Source organism: Podarcis liolepis (assembly GCF_965112155.1).
Source record: "Podarcis liolepis genome assembly, chromosome: 5".
Taxonomy (NCBI): domain Eukaryota; kingdom Metazoa; phylum Chordata; class Lepidosauria; order Squamata; family Lacertidae; genus Podarcis; species Podarcis liolepis.
Window position 1 is genome coordinate 94765799 of NC_139556.1, and position 15072 is coordinate 94780870.

General features: G+C 46.8%; 1 long non-coding RNA gene across 1 annotated transcript; it reads right to left on the reverse strand.

Moving 5' to 3' along the window:
• Positions 1–5413: 5413 nt before the first annotated feature.
• On the reverse strand, positions 5414–8258 carry LOC310707553. The gene is made up of 3 exons (XR_014526573.1): positions 7901–8258; positions 6062–6142; positions 5414–5711 (listed from the first exon to the last, which is right to left on the reverse strand). It is a non-coding gene; the product is annotated as an uncharacterized lncRNA (long non-coding RNA).
• Positions 8259–15072: the final 6814 nt, after the last annotated feature.

Here is a 15072-nt window from a genome sequence, read left to right on the forward strand (position 1 = left end):
CCTGGCCACTGGTGCTCCTTTCTGTGAATCTTCTGATTCACTGGAAAGACTCGGAGATCTCGGGTCGTCGTCATCACTCATCTTTTCTTCTGCCTCCTCCCCCTCGCTCTCTGTTTCCTCCCTTGCCCTTGCCTCTGCTCCTGAACCCCTGACAACAGCCAAAAGGAAGAACCAGGGAATAAAGGCACAAAGGTAGGAAGGCATCATTTCCCCTTCCGCTCTGTATTAATTGCATGCAGCAGAGCTGCCATTCCACTCTTCCGTAGTTTCCCGAGATAGACAGATGCCAACAATTCATAGATTTCATAAAATCATAGAGTTGGAAGGAATCCTGCCCACAACCACCTTGCATGGCCTCCAACCACCAACCTTCTGGCTAACAGCCAGATGCACTGAGCCGTTATATCACTTTAAACAGCCGTGGCTTTATCTAAAGCATTCTGGGAACTGTAGTTTTTAAGGGTGCTGAGAGTTGTTTGGAGACCCCTATTCCCCTGCCAGAGCTACAGTTCCCAGAGTGGTTTAATGATCAATAGCTTTTCACAGAGAACTCTTTTGTTCATGTTGACGTGGTTTGTTATCGAGCAGATAGAAACCTGCACAAACCTGGAAGAGGTTTATCAAACCCCTATGGGTCATTGTATATAGTGGTTGCCTGAATTCTGCTTGATGGGTAATAACGAGGCCAACGAGTCTACGTTTTGGTACAGTGGTACCTCAAGTTACAGATGCTTCAGGTTACAGACGCTTCAGGTTACATACGCTTCTGGTTACAGACTCCGCTAACCCAGAAATAGTACCTTGGGTTAAGAACTCTGCTTCAGTGAAAAAAATGGTTGGTTAATAGGTGAGAATTTAAAGTTATAATATATTAAGTTAAAGGACTAAGACAAAAACGAAGAGGGAAAGGAACTGCTGAATTAACCAATTGAACCATAATACAAAAAAGGGAGGTGAGAGGAGGTCAGGAAAGTAAGGAAATGAAATGTAAGATACGGAAGGATAAATAAGTGTTTTTTCTATATATTTCCCCCCCCCTATACTTTGTATTTTGTATGCTTCCCCCCCCCTATATTTTTTCATTGTCTTTTATGTAATTTTTTGTCTTTGAAATCTCAATAAATATTATTTTTTTAAAAAAAGAACTTTGCTTCAGGATGAGAACAGAAACCATGCGGCGGCGGCAGCGGGAGGCCCCATTAGCTAAAGTGGTACCTCAGGTTAAGAACAGTTTCAGGTTAAGAATGGACCTCCAGAACGAATTAAGTTCTTAACCCAAGGTACCACTGTATTTGCAAGCAACTTTGGTTCCCCTCTCTTCTTCCTTCCTCAGTTGCCATTTGCTGAAGCACTCAGCCCTTATGACTCAGATCTTCTTCTGCATGGCTGTTTGGGATTATAAGGAAGGGGTGTGTAAACAGCCCTCCAAGGCAGAGGGAACGAGAGGTAGTTTTCACAGGATGGAATAAATGGCGTTTGGAATAAGGTTTTGCCTTAGGCAGGAGCTTATACGATGTTTTCTTTGTGCTAATAAGTCAGCGTCCTGAAGAAAGGGACAAGTTTGTGCAGGGAGGCAGAGTGTGTGGGCTGGCCTGGGCCCAGGATACAGATTTTGCCGTGACCCCTCCGAGGGTTTTGGAACTTAAAAGGCTTTCCTGAGCGTTTGCGTTAAAACAAAACACTTTTGGGAAGGAATGGGGCGCAGCCAAGATGGCACTGCCAATACCCCAAGAAAGAAACCTTAAAGTACAGCCACGGGTCATCTTGCTGTGTTGGAATAGATGGTGACAGCTGTTGGCAGGTCAAGAGGTGTTGCTGTCTGGTGAGCAAAATGGTGCCCACCTCCCTTTCCACGTGCAGAAGCCAACTGGACTGTGTCCGGCTCTAGGCCACATTCAGACCACACATTTGAAGGATTATGATGCCACTTTAAACAGTCATGGCCTTCCCCCAAAGCATCCTGGGAACTGTAGTTTCTTAAGGGCACTGAGGGTTCTCAGGAGACCCTTCTTCCCCTTCCAGAACTACAAACTGGACCTTGTTTGGTCTCACGGTCAGAAACCAAACACACTCGGTAGTGGCGCCCGCCCTGTGGAACGCCCTCCATCAGATGTCAAAGCGATAAACAACTACCTGACATTCAGAAGACATCTGAAGGCAGCCCTGTTCAGGGAAGTTTTTAATATGTGGCATTTTAGTGTATTTTTCATCTTTGTTGGAAGCCGCCCAGAGTGGCTGGGGAAACCCAGCCAGATGGGCGGGGTACAAATAAATTATTATTATTATTATTATTATTATTATTATTATTATTATTATTATTATTCCGTGGTGCATATGACCGCTCCTTGGATGCAAGGGACAGTCCTGGTTTTACAGAAGCCATTCTGTTTTCTGTCTTAAACCTGGAATGCCCTGCTTTTCCTTAGGACGCCCCTATTTTCCTCAGATAAATGTTGGAGGGTATGCGACCCCAGAGCCAAGGAGATAAGTAACTACGCAACCTTGAGAAGACATCTGGAGGCAGCCCTGCATAGGGAAGGTTTTTTTTTTTAATGTCTAATGTTTTATTATTATTTTTTATATGTTGGAAGCCACCTAGAGTGGCTGGGGCAACCCAGTCAGATGGGTGGGGTATAAATAATAATAATAAGATGATGATGATGATTATTATTATTATTCAACAGGACTTCCCTATTTTCACCAGAGAAATGTTGGAGGGTATGGGCTCCTTTCCTCAACCTACGCCTGGTCCAAGGCCTGGTGTCAGGGGTTCAGGAGCAGAGGCGAGGGCAAGGGAGGAAACAGAGAGCGAGGGGGAGGAGGCAGAAGAAAAGATGAGTGATGACGACGACCCGAGATCTCCGAGTCTTTCCAGTGAATCAGAAGATTCACAGAAAGGAGCACCAGTGGCCAGGGCAAGGGGGGAGACTAGGGGGACACCCCAGGAAGATAGAGCCAGAGGGGATTCAGAGGGGAGCAGTTGGAAATCGGGACCAGCGTCACCGCCAGAGAGCAGGGAAGAGGAAGGGCGCCAGGGATCAAGCGCTGGCAGCTCACAACAGGAGGGAGGGCACGAGTCAGGAGTGGCCACACCTCCATCGGGGAGCGAAGAGACGGTTAGACGGAAGGTGGAAGGTTGGGCGCGCGCGCCAAGTTCAAATGAACAGGAAGGTGGCGCAGTAGGCAGCCCGGAAAGGGAGCCAGGTCCTAAAGCCCGGCGCAAGGAGACAGGAGGGTCCGGGGGGTCAGCGTCAGAAGAATCCCGGAAGGAAGAGACCCCGGGGGGCAGAGGGACCCAGAGAAGAACAGTCAGGCGGAAAAGGTGGAGCAGGGCTAGGATATTAAGTTGGTGTACAAGGGGCGGAGACTCAGATGGAGCTTCGCCGATCTAAGCATAAGACGTAGAGTTGCACGCAGCAGCTTGAGAATGGAAACTGTAACTCAATAAAGACTTTTATTTAATGATCGCTGGCCAGCGTGATCCTCTGTGAGCTAGGATCTGGAAGCAACTCTGACACCTGGTGAAATGTTGGGGCCTCCCAGTCATCCTCTGATGAGGAATCCTTGGGCTGAGCGATGACAAACCAGCACTCGAACAGTTAAATCTTACTTCAGCACTGGTGATGGCAGAGTGTCCTCCATTGCAAATGACTAGTTTAGGAGGAACTGCGCAGCTCACCTGGGACACACCTGCACTGTCTTCCAGTAGAGGGGAATGGCCAAGAATCCTCAAGAATAATGCCTTTGGCAAGGCTGCCATTTCCCCCACATATCCAAGTATCTGCTGTCTGAAGCAGTTGTGTCACCTTGTCCAGCGCTAGGGCTGGCCCCCTGGTGTCTTGGAACTGAGCTGATTTCCTCCTAACAGCTCTGTTATGGGAAAGTTTGGTGGGGTGAGCAGTGGCTGATGAGGACCAAATCTAGTGCCAAAGAAACAAATCCAGAGAAAGCCCAATCCAAAATGAAAGCCAGCTAAATGTATGTAATAATAAGCTCTTGCAGAACAAAACTGGAAATGGCTGGTTAGGACAAAAGCCAAGGAACAGGAACATGGAGACTGGGAGACAATTCAAGACTTAATTTAAAGCTTGCATATTCCCCACCACCAGCCATGGCTAATAGAGCTTCATGGGATGAGGCAGCCTGTATTGGGGACCAGACCCCTGCACGGGATGAAAGCGTTGGGCTCCTCTCCCTCCACTGTGCTGAGGTCCCACTTCAAATAGGGTGGCCCCAAGGCCGCTTCAACAAAATGATGTTGAGAGTTCCCAAAACAGAGCTGCATCTTAATATGTAAAGGTAAAGGTAAAGGGACCCCTGACCATTAGGTCCAGTTGTGACCGACTCTGGGGTTGCGGTGCTCATCTCGCTTTATTGGCCAAAGGAGCCGGCGTACAGCTTCCGGGTCATGTGGCCAGCATGACTAAGCCACTTCTGGTGAACCAGAGCAGTGCACGGAAACACTGTTTACCTTCCCACCAGAGCAGTACCTATTTATCTACTTGCACTTCATTCTTTCGAACTGCTAGGTGGGCAGGAGCAGGGATCGAGCAATGGGAGCTCACCCCGTCATGGGGATTTGAACCACCAACCTTCTGATCGGCAAGCCTTAGGCTCTGTGGTTTAGACCACAGCGCCACCCACATCCCATCTTAATATGTACTATGGTCCTAAAACAAAACCATTAACCACTTGTCTAATAAGGTAGAAGGTAAAGGATCCCTTTATGATGTTATCCCCCTTACTCACTTGTTCTTGCTGTTCTGCGGCTGTGCCCTGCGAAAACCCTACCGTAGCCACTGAATTGAGCAAAATCTCTCTTCAGATTTTCTGTGTTTCTGATAAGTTCTGATTCAGCGGGCAAGATCGGATTTTGCAAGGCACAGCTGCTGAACAACAAGAAAAAGTGAGTAATGGGGATCTGGGGAAATTTCTTCGGAACTGGGGAAATTAATCATTACACAGTACCATCAAAATATGTGTGAAGCCAGTGTGTATAAGCCCTTTGTCCCAACTTGTGGGCATCTTTCAAGGAAATCTGGGAATTGTAGGTTTGTAGGAAAACAGCCACCCGGTTCCTGGGCTTGGGAACGAGGACCCCGATAAACAGATCTGAAACTGTTTTAAATTTGTAATGTAGATCCGGTCTTTGTTTCTAGATTCAGAATGAGGATTGGTCCTCCTCACAGAAACCAGGGTGGTTTTGGCATGGGCTGCAAAACCCCACAGGCCTACCAAATGCAATTTATGAGGAGGGATTTTAAGCTTGGCATTAATAAGTTAAATGTTCCCTCTCACTTCCTCAGCTGTGCACCTTTAAGGCATTAAAGGAGAGGGGGGTGGAGAAGGAAAACATCCAATCTTTTTTGAAGTGTTTGCCATGAAACTAATTGTTCCATCATTTTATAGTTTTTCAGCCACCTGATGAAAAATTGGAACAGTCAAGAGGCAAGGAAACATTGCTTTATAGTCTCCAGTCATGAAGCAATTTGGCAGCGAGAGGACGGCCCTGCATTCCTGAACAGTGGAAACAACAAGGGAGGGCATCTTTCTCCAGTAAAGTCTTCGGACAGAAGGGGTAATGGAGCAACAATAAGCCATTATCCTTTTTTTTTTTTTTTGGTTTTGCTCTGTAATTCTAATAGCTGCATGTTGACAACATCTTTGAAAGCCCTCTTCTGCATCCCATTAATACTGGGAAGGGGAGTCGCCTGTAGCAAGAGAAACACAAGAACATAAGGAGAGCTCTGCTGGATTCGGCAAATGGTCCATCTAGCCCAGCCTCCTGTTCTCACAGTGGCCAACTAGGTGCCTGTGGGAAACTTGCTAACAGACCCAAGCACAGTGGCACTCTCGCCTCCTGTGGTTTCCAGGAACTGGAATCCAGGACTGCGTACCCTCCAACATTTCTTCAGTGAAAAGAGGGACACCCTATTCTATAATAATAATAATTTTTTCTATTCATACTCCACCCATCTGGCTGGATTGCCCCAGCCACTCTTAGTGCCTTCCAACATATATAAAAACATAATAAAACAATAAACATTTTTTAAAAACTTACTTATAAAGGGCTGCTTTCAGATGGTTCAGGGTCAGATAACTTCATACCCTCCAACAATTCTCCAATGAAAATAGGGAGGTCCTAAGGAAAAGCGGAACATTATGGGATCAAATCAGAAACTGGGATGGCTTCTGTAAATCTGGGACTGTCGCTGGAAAATAGGGACATTTGGAGGGTCTGTGGGGGGAGAACATAGCCATCATGGCGAGCAGCCACTGATTCTCTTCTCCTTCGAGAATTTGCCCAGTCCTCTTTCAAAGCCATCCATGATGGTTCCCATCACGGTCTCCTGTGGGAGTGAGCTCCATAGTTCAACTATGCGCTGTGCGAAGAAGTATCTCTCCTGGGTCTTCCACCCATCCAGCTTCACTGGAGGCCCACAAGTTCTAGAGGGAGAACAATTCTATCCACTATCTCTATGCCATTTCTAAGTGGGAAAATGGACTACCTGTAGGAGTGTGACCTGGGTCCCCTGCTGCAAGAGAGATGACAATTAGGCTTATCTGATGCAAAGGGGGAGAGTGTTTTGGTACATTCTGGAGCCTCCCAGACTTTTGGGGTGTGAAGGAGAAACTTCACCCTGCCTCCACTTTAAAAAGAAAAAGCAATCGATAAGATAACGTGGTGTTTGGGTCGGGGTCTTCTAGGTGTTGGCACCATGGTTAGGAAGAGAGGAAGCTGCCTTTACTGCGTCAGACCCTTGAGTCAGGCAGCTGAATACTGTCTATGCAGATTCCAGAATTTCATGCAGAGGTCTCTGGCAGTCCTACCTAGAGGCACCTGGGATTGAACCCATGACTTTCTGGATTCAAATCAGATGTTGTACCACTGTGCTATGACCTAGTTGCAGATACACCTTCCTTTGAGAAGTCTACCAGGCCACAACATTGGTTTAGGGATGTTTGACAAAACCCCTTCTTTGTTTTCTCAGGCACTGTAATCTAAATTTGGCTGACGTGTGATATCTCCCCATCTCTGCTTCTTTCCTCATTTATTGTGCTTGCCTGGAATATTGTTGTAACCACTCATGGCTTTGAGTATTATTTTTTTTAATCGCGAGGCAATTAATAAGTTTTTAAAAGACAACAGCGCAACCTTTTATTTATACGGCATCTCTCTTGTCAGCAGAGGCTCGGGGTGCTTTAGAAAATACAATAAATTGCAATTAACGCTGCAGGTGCTACATGATCCAGTAAACTACAACAACACATAATAATGTGAAAACATTAGAAAAAGGGAACGCGAGGAAAGTAGAGGAAGATGAACACAACAGGTTTCTTCACACATGACCCTAAAATCACTTTTGAGCTTGTCTTATTGACTTTGGTGCCGTGTGTTAATGTTGTGAAGAAAGGAAAAACAGCAAAAATGCCATATTTAAGCTGAACATCTAGCTCTAGTCAATACAGAAGGTGGTATTAAGAGGAGTAGTAGTAATAATATGTTTATGATTATTAAATTTATTATGCACCCTCCACCAGCCCCAGGGACCACAGTGGGTTACAGCACTTTAAAATTCAGTATTAAAAACAGTTAAAACAAATTACTGTCTCACTGCTTTGGCCACCCTCTGTTATGACCTTTGTTGGGAGAGAGACAGGGGAAATGTGTTCCTGTTAATTCTCCTTAACCTCTCAGTGGCTTTCGATACCATTGACCATAGGGGAACAAAACAACTTCCCATTGGAACCATAAAGTACCACACACCCCATGCAGGGTCAGAAAGTAGTGCTCACGAGTTTTCTTCCTCTGCGTATGAGACTTCCATTTTTCTGCCTCGTTCTTGGGGTGCTTCAGAATATCTTGAGAATCAGGTTAACGCAGGATTTTTGAGCTTACCTTGCTGTTGCAAGGTACCCAAAGATGGGTGGCTGTGTATTTCTTTCTTTTGAGCAAACATTTATCCAGTGGCCTGCAGCCACCTCAGCTGCCTGCACTTACTGTTGTAAAAAAAAAGCCCACATGGGAGGAGTTACCTCATGAAGTCTTCCCTTGGGTGCAGTCAGGAAGACTGCAGAGTGTAGACTGGTGGTGAGGTGGTTTGCAGAACAAAAGGAAGGGCATTTGCAATCACACCGTGGCCACTTCAAAAGTATGGCAAGTGTGCTTTAATTTTTGCATTGTATCTTTGTAAACCGCTTAGAGACGATTGTGGTTAAGTGGTCTATAAATTGTTTAAATAAACGAATAAGTAAACAACAACAGCCACCCTTTCACCCTGCTCAGGGAAAGCTCACCAATTTTCTTCTCCCCTTTGATGATTTTCAAATCCATTAATTTTTTTCTCACTAACCGGTGGGCGGGGAGGGCAGGAAGGGGACAAATGCTCAACACAAAGCATTATTAGAAAGTGTGAATTCCTTCAGCCCCCGCGAGCCCCCGAACCTCTCATTTTACATTTTGAACACTGCCTTTGCCCCCATTGCCATCTCTCTCTCTCTAAATCTCTCTCTCTCTTTCTCTCTCTCTCTCTCTCTGTAGCATTGCTTGCAGAAATAGAGGCATAGAGCTCTTTGCATGTTTTTTTGATTAATGCAATTAACAAAATTAAAGTTTTAGGGGAGGGGGGGGAGAGGCTTTTCATTTTCCTTTTATTTGATTAGATATATTCCCACCGCGCGGCCCACGCAAATGAAACCCAGACTCCGCTCCATTGTTCTGAAGTCCTCTGAGAGTGTGTTACCTTTCAATCTCACACACTAATGCGTTTAACTAAATCGTTCCCCTGTACTCTCTCTCTTTCTCTCTCTCTCACACACACAACATACACACGCACGCACCCCCACTTCCACAACGCTGAACCTTCTCCCCTCCGGCGGTTGCAAGAAAGATCCCGGAGTCTTGATTAAAGCAGAAGTCCCCCATATTCAATAAAAGCTCGCATTCCTTAGTGGTGGTGGAGGCATGAATACAGGCAGGGTGGAAATTGGCATATGGATGTCCAGGATCTTCAAGAAGCTTTGCATGTGTGTGTTGGGAGGCGTGTGCCCAGATTACCTTATGGACCAGGCAGACAGGACTCCTTCCTTGCATTTCAAGCACAGACATGTAGGAAGCTGCCCACTCCTGACCCAGAACATTGATCCATCCAGCTTAACACTGTTCATACTCGTTGGCACCAGGTCTCCAGGGTTTCAAGCAAGGAGCATCACCAGCCAAGCTGGACATGCCAAGGACTGAACGCAAAGCTTGTGCCTTGACTCCATAACTTACTTTCTAGGGGGGCTGCAGACCCCTTCAAAAACAAAAGCTCAGAGTCTGGGCCCATGCCCGGGGGCACCAAAGAAGACCTTTGTGGGTGCTGTGGCGAGGCCTTCTCTACCCAGTGGAAGCGATCTACTCTCGGGAAGTACAGTGGTACCTCGGGTTACAGACGCAACGCAGAAATAGTACCTTGGGTTAAGAACTTTGCTTCAAGATGAGAGCAGAAATAATGTGGCGGCCACGCAGCGGCAGCAGGAGGCCCCATTAGCTAACGTGGTAACTCAGGTTAAGAACAGTGTCAGGTTAAGAACGGACCTCTGGAACAAATTAAGTTCTTAACCAGAGGTACCACTGTATTCAGAACTGCTCTGCAGAGCATCTGCTACCACAAACTCAGGAGCCGTTGCTTGGCAGAACAGAAATATTATGCCAGGAGGTACAGATAGAAGGTTCCTCAATGCCAGCACCTCCGTCGACACTGCGCCGGCCAAGGTCCATCTTAACTCTTTGTGAGCCTTTCTGCTGTGACTGCTTTAAGAAAGAGGTTGTATTGTTTTCCAAAGGAAACTCTCTCTGTTGGCTGCAGAGCAGCAGTGGCAGAGAAGGCACCCTGTGGCCATCACTGTGCCCCCCACAAACACATCTGGGCCAGGCCCTGGTGGGGTGTGTTTGTTGAAGGCGGGAGTCTATTGTAGGGTTGCCATTTGTCCAGAATTGCCCAGACATAGCTGGGATTTGTCCTTCAAAAATGGCGTCCGGGTGGAATTTTTGGAAAACCCAGAAATATGGCAGCCCATACTGGAAATGTTGATTTTCTAGCAATTTTCCTAAAACTTCACTTTTTTTCGGGGGAGATTTTGCAACATAAGATCGACAGAAAACACACACACACAGACACACACACACAAAAAAAAAACCTCAACAACTTTTGTGTCTGGATTTTCACTTTCTGAAATATGGCAACCCTACTCTATTGGCATCATTCCAAAGGCTTCCCAAATATTGCAGGCCTCCTGCAGGCATCCGATTAGCTACTGTGAGAACAGGATGCTGGACTAGATAGGTCATTGGCCTGATCCTGCAACCTATTCTTATGTTCTTAGGTCTGGTCCTGGTGGTGGGGATAACCTGTGCAGCATCATCACTCGCCATATACATACATACATACATAATTTTGTTTGTATGCTACATTTCCATAGTTCAAACCATGTTCAAGGCAGCTTCAGAAAAAATGTACAGTGGTGCCTCGCAAGACGAAATTAATTTGTTCCGCAAGTTTTTTCTTCTTGCGAGTTTTTCGTCTTGCGAAGCACCGTTTCCCATAGGAATGCATTGAAAATCAATTAATGCGTTCCTATGGAAACCGCTTGCCAGGCTGGCGGTGCAGAGAAGGGCTTTTCTCCCCACCGCAAGCCTTCAGGACAGGTACGGGAACAGAGGGGAAGGCGCGCAGTGCTTCTCCTCTGTTCCCGGGGCTTGCAGTGGGAGGAGGGTTTTTCCTCCCCACCGCCAACATTCAGAACAGCATTCTGAATGTTGGCGGTGGGAAGGAAAACCCTCCTCCCACCGCAAGTCTTCAGGACAGCCATCCGAAGGCTGGCGCGGGGAGAAGGTCTCTCCGCCCCACCGCCAGCCTTCGGAGGAGCCTTCCGAAGCCTGGCGGCGGGAGGAGGTCTCTCCGCCCCACCGCCAGCCTTCGGAGGAGGTCCGAGGACAGTGGGAAAGACGCGCTGTGCTTCCCCGCTGTCCTAGAGATTTCCCTATGGGCTTTCGTCTTGCGAAGGAAGCCCATAGGGAAATTCGTTTTGCGAAGCACCTCCAAAACGGAAAACCCTTTCGTCTAGCGGGTTTTCCGTCTTGCGAGGCATTCGTCTTGCGGGGCACCACTGTATATGAAAAAATACATCATTACAGCATAACAAAAGTAGAAATGCACAATAAATGAAACATCAAAAAATACACAACCAAATCAAACAATTTCCACATAAATCATAATAAGATCTAAAATAAATGTACAAAAATTAATATCAATACTAGCAAGCAAAACCTCCTAACCAATACCCCAGCCCAAGAGTGCACACAGGGGAAGATTGTCTGGACCTACACATCTCTCCAGGAGTAAGCAGTGCATTGACATCAGAGTATTTACTTCCAGGTAAGTGTTTATTAGGACTGCAGCCGGAATTATGATTTTTTGCATGTGTGTAAAATTTAGAAAGCTGGCAACTGCCTAGTGCTTAGGGAATGATGCTGTCAGGGCTCTCCCTGGGTCTGGTCTCCCCCTTCCCTGTAAGGCGTGCACTTGATAACCTTTCCAAACCTTTAATATAACTGTGGGGATGTTGACCGAGATACGATGATGAAAGAGGTCAAAAGCAAGTTGCAAACGTGCCCATTTTAAATTAAGTTTGCTGCCACCATCCGGGGAAAGCAACACCGCAAAGCGTTTTGCTAGGCCTGATTTTAATTTGGATATGATCAGAGCACCGCCAGCCAGCCTGGATTCAAAAAAGCCTTTGAGGGCAGAGGTGATCGGAACATCTGTGGAAAGCAAGGAATAAAGTCTGCTGGAAGCATGTGCAAAAGTCAGAAAAACTCAGGATCTTGTTCGGTTTCAACTTCTGCCTCGAGGAAACCGCAAAGTCCTCGTTTGATCTCTAGCAGAACATGCAGAACATGCAGTTAGGAAACAGAGGTAGCTTACACCAAGGAGAAGCCCCACCACCGCTGTTGTGAGCTTGGATGCCAAAGATCTGAACTGGAAGCTCAAAGTGGAACAGACACGGGGGGCCAACCCACAGCCTCTTGGCCAGGTCAGAATTCCCCCATGGATTGCATTCACTAGGCTCTTTCAGTCTGGGGATAACGAATGCATTAGGAGGGGGATGTGGGAGGCACTATCCTGATAATCTCATGTGCATTAGAATACCCAAAGAGAGCAATTGCAGGACTGCATAGGAGAAAACTTTTGCAAGGATCATGGTATGTGTTGGGTGTTCGCTTTGGCTGTCCATAGAATTGTAGAGTTGGAAGGGACCATGACGGTCAACAGTTCAACCCCAAGGAAGGCACAGCATGGGGGGAACGGACTACTAGGGCGATTGCCCCAGGTGCAAATTTTTTTAGGGGTGCTCCTCTGCACACAGAAGTGTTCCCCGTCCTGTCCACCCACCTCACCTCAGGAGCACACAGAGCAGGAGCTGGGAGAGAACGGGTCCTTGCATCCCTTGGCCATGTGGCATCCTCTGGCAGTAGTGTCTCAGCCCCACTCACCTCACAGAGTGTTTGTTGTGGGGGAGGAAGGGAAAGGAGAATGTTAGCTGCTTTGAGACTCCTTCGGGTAGTGATAAGGCGGGATATCAAATACAAACTCTTCTTCTTCTTCTTCTTCTTCTTCTTCTTCTTCTTCTTCTTCTTCTTCTTCTCCTTCTCCTTCTCCTTCTCCTTCTCCTCCTCCTCCTCCTCCTCCTCCTCCTTCTCCCATTCAGCCACCCTACAGCTGGGAGAGAGGCAACGGGAGGACCATTTGCCTGCGTGCACCCAAGCCACTGCGTCTCTCCCAGGAAAGATGCGAGTGCCGCTCGGCATTTTGTCACCCCCCTCAGGGTGACACCCGGGGCGGACAGCACGCACCGCACCCCCTTCCTCCGCCCCTGGCTGCCTGGTCTGTTATGTACTGAAGTTCTCACCCTGGACCAGCAGGGGGATACTGTAGATAGTTATGCAAATGAAGGATCGAAAGTGATGTTCAGTGATTGGATAGTTTTAGAAAGTTGCAACAGTTACATTGTTCTGGAGCTCTATATAAGCAGGCTGACTGAGCCCTTCAGTTCAGTTCTGTTCTGGCCTTTGAATAAACAAGAGCTGTTTGAAGAATCGGTGTGTCGTCTGATATGTTCGCCCACAACTTAACACAGTCCAAGTCTGATTTTAAAGCAAAGAACCCTAAAACGGGGAGAGCAACCAGGGTCTTGAAGCCACCAATTGAATCAGTATCTCGTGTGCTTCTAGCAAGGCAATCTTTATAAAGATTTGAGGAGTGAGGTTCTCCTTTCTTCTAGCAGATAAAGATAACCAGGTGACAGCAAAAACTGCAAATTTTTTTTTTAATTAGCAGTGGGAATTAGAATAAGGTCTATTATTTGATTATTGATGTAAACCTCCCGAATGTATTTTGTATAGTTACGTTTTTACCTCTATCTTCAGTACATTTCGTTTTATTTTGTTGCTATGGCTAGAGGCTGATGCAAATCAAGATTCTTCTGATTCTGATTCCACCCATCGCCAACTTAGCACCCAGTCTGCTGGCTGAGAGCAGCAGGCACACAAATCATCTTCCCACTACGGTCAGATGGATTCCTATTTAGTTATAGTAGTATTTTTTGGAAATCTTATGTTATATAGTTATAAATTAGCATGTGCAAATGGTATGCTAGACTTTTGTCCTCTGTTTCACAGTGCATGTACTTTTTTAGGTAATGAATGTGCTAAGCCAACCTCAGGGCTGTGTAAGTAAAAAGAAAAGAAAAGAAGCCAATATATATAATAAATATCCACTTGCTTTTTGTGCTGATTTGGAGGATTAGACCCAATCTGGCCTCTTTCTGGTCTTATCCTGCCATACCGGTCTCCACATTTCTTCCTCCCTCCCTCCTTAAAACTCTGTAACTCTGCAAAATGCTGATTCTTCCTATTTCCCTTTAACTGTTCTGCTAACTACTACTTATACCAGGCTATACTTTTCCTTCCCAGAGGTTAAGCAATTCCTTATTTCAGCATAAAAATGTACACATTTTCGCAGCACTTGAAGGAAGCGGGGAGAAGAGAGGGAGGGGGACAAAAGGAAATATGTAGGCTACTTCATAAACATCCATTTTGTAAAAAATTAAGTGATTACCGATCCCAGAAAAAAAAGCTTTGTGCCACTGGCTGGATTTTTCGCAGCAGTGTTCCTATTAATGTGGGGAGTTGGGGGGGGGAGAGTTGCCGCCGCCTTAATTATGGTCTGAAATGAAAGTGAAAGTTAAGGACAGTGGCAAATGTCTTGCTGGCGCTAAGTACATAACCTTAACTGCTGCGAACGCTATCATTAGGAAAATCACATTTTATAGCCACAATAAAACTGTTTGGGATACTGTATGTTTTAAGCGAGGATAAAAAACGCGTTCCTAGGTTCCCTCTTGGCTCTCTGCCATGTTCGCTTCAAGAGCTCCATAAATAATAATAATCATGTTCATGATCGCTCCGGCCCTCTCGGCGCATGAATCTCCATTAGCCTGCGCAAGCTGTGAGCCGCATTGGCGTGGCACTTCCTTCCCCTGCCTCTTCTTGCTTCCAGACGCGGGCATCTGGTGCCACAGCGGCCGGTGAGGAGCTTCAGCCCACAGCAGAGAGCAGAGCTTGCAGAGCTAGGCAGAGGCCCGGGCCAGGTAGATAACGTGCCCCCCCTTTTTTACCCTGGGGATAACTGTGAAGTCTTATAAATAAGTAAGTATAAAGGTAAAGGGACCCCTGACCATTAGGTCCAGTCATGACCGACTCTGGGGTTGCGGCGCTCATCTCGCTTTATTGGCCGAGGGAGCCGGCGTACAGCTTCCAGGTCATGTGGCCAGCATGACTAAGCCGCTTCTGGCGTACCAGAGCAGCGCACGGAAATGCCGTTTACCTTCCTGCTGGAGCGGTACCTATTTATCTACTTGCACTTTGACATGCTTTCAAACTGCTAGGTGGGCAGGAGCAGGGACCGAGCAACGGGAGCTCACCCCATCGCGGGGATTCGAACCGCCAACCTGATCGGCAAGTTCTAG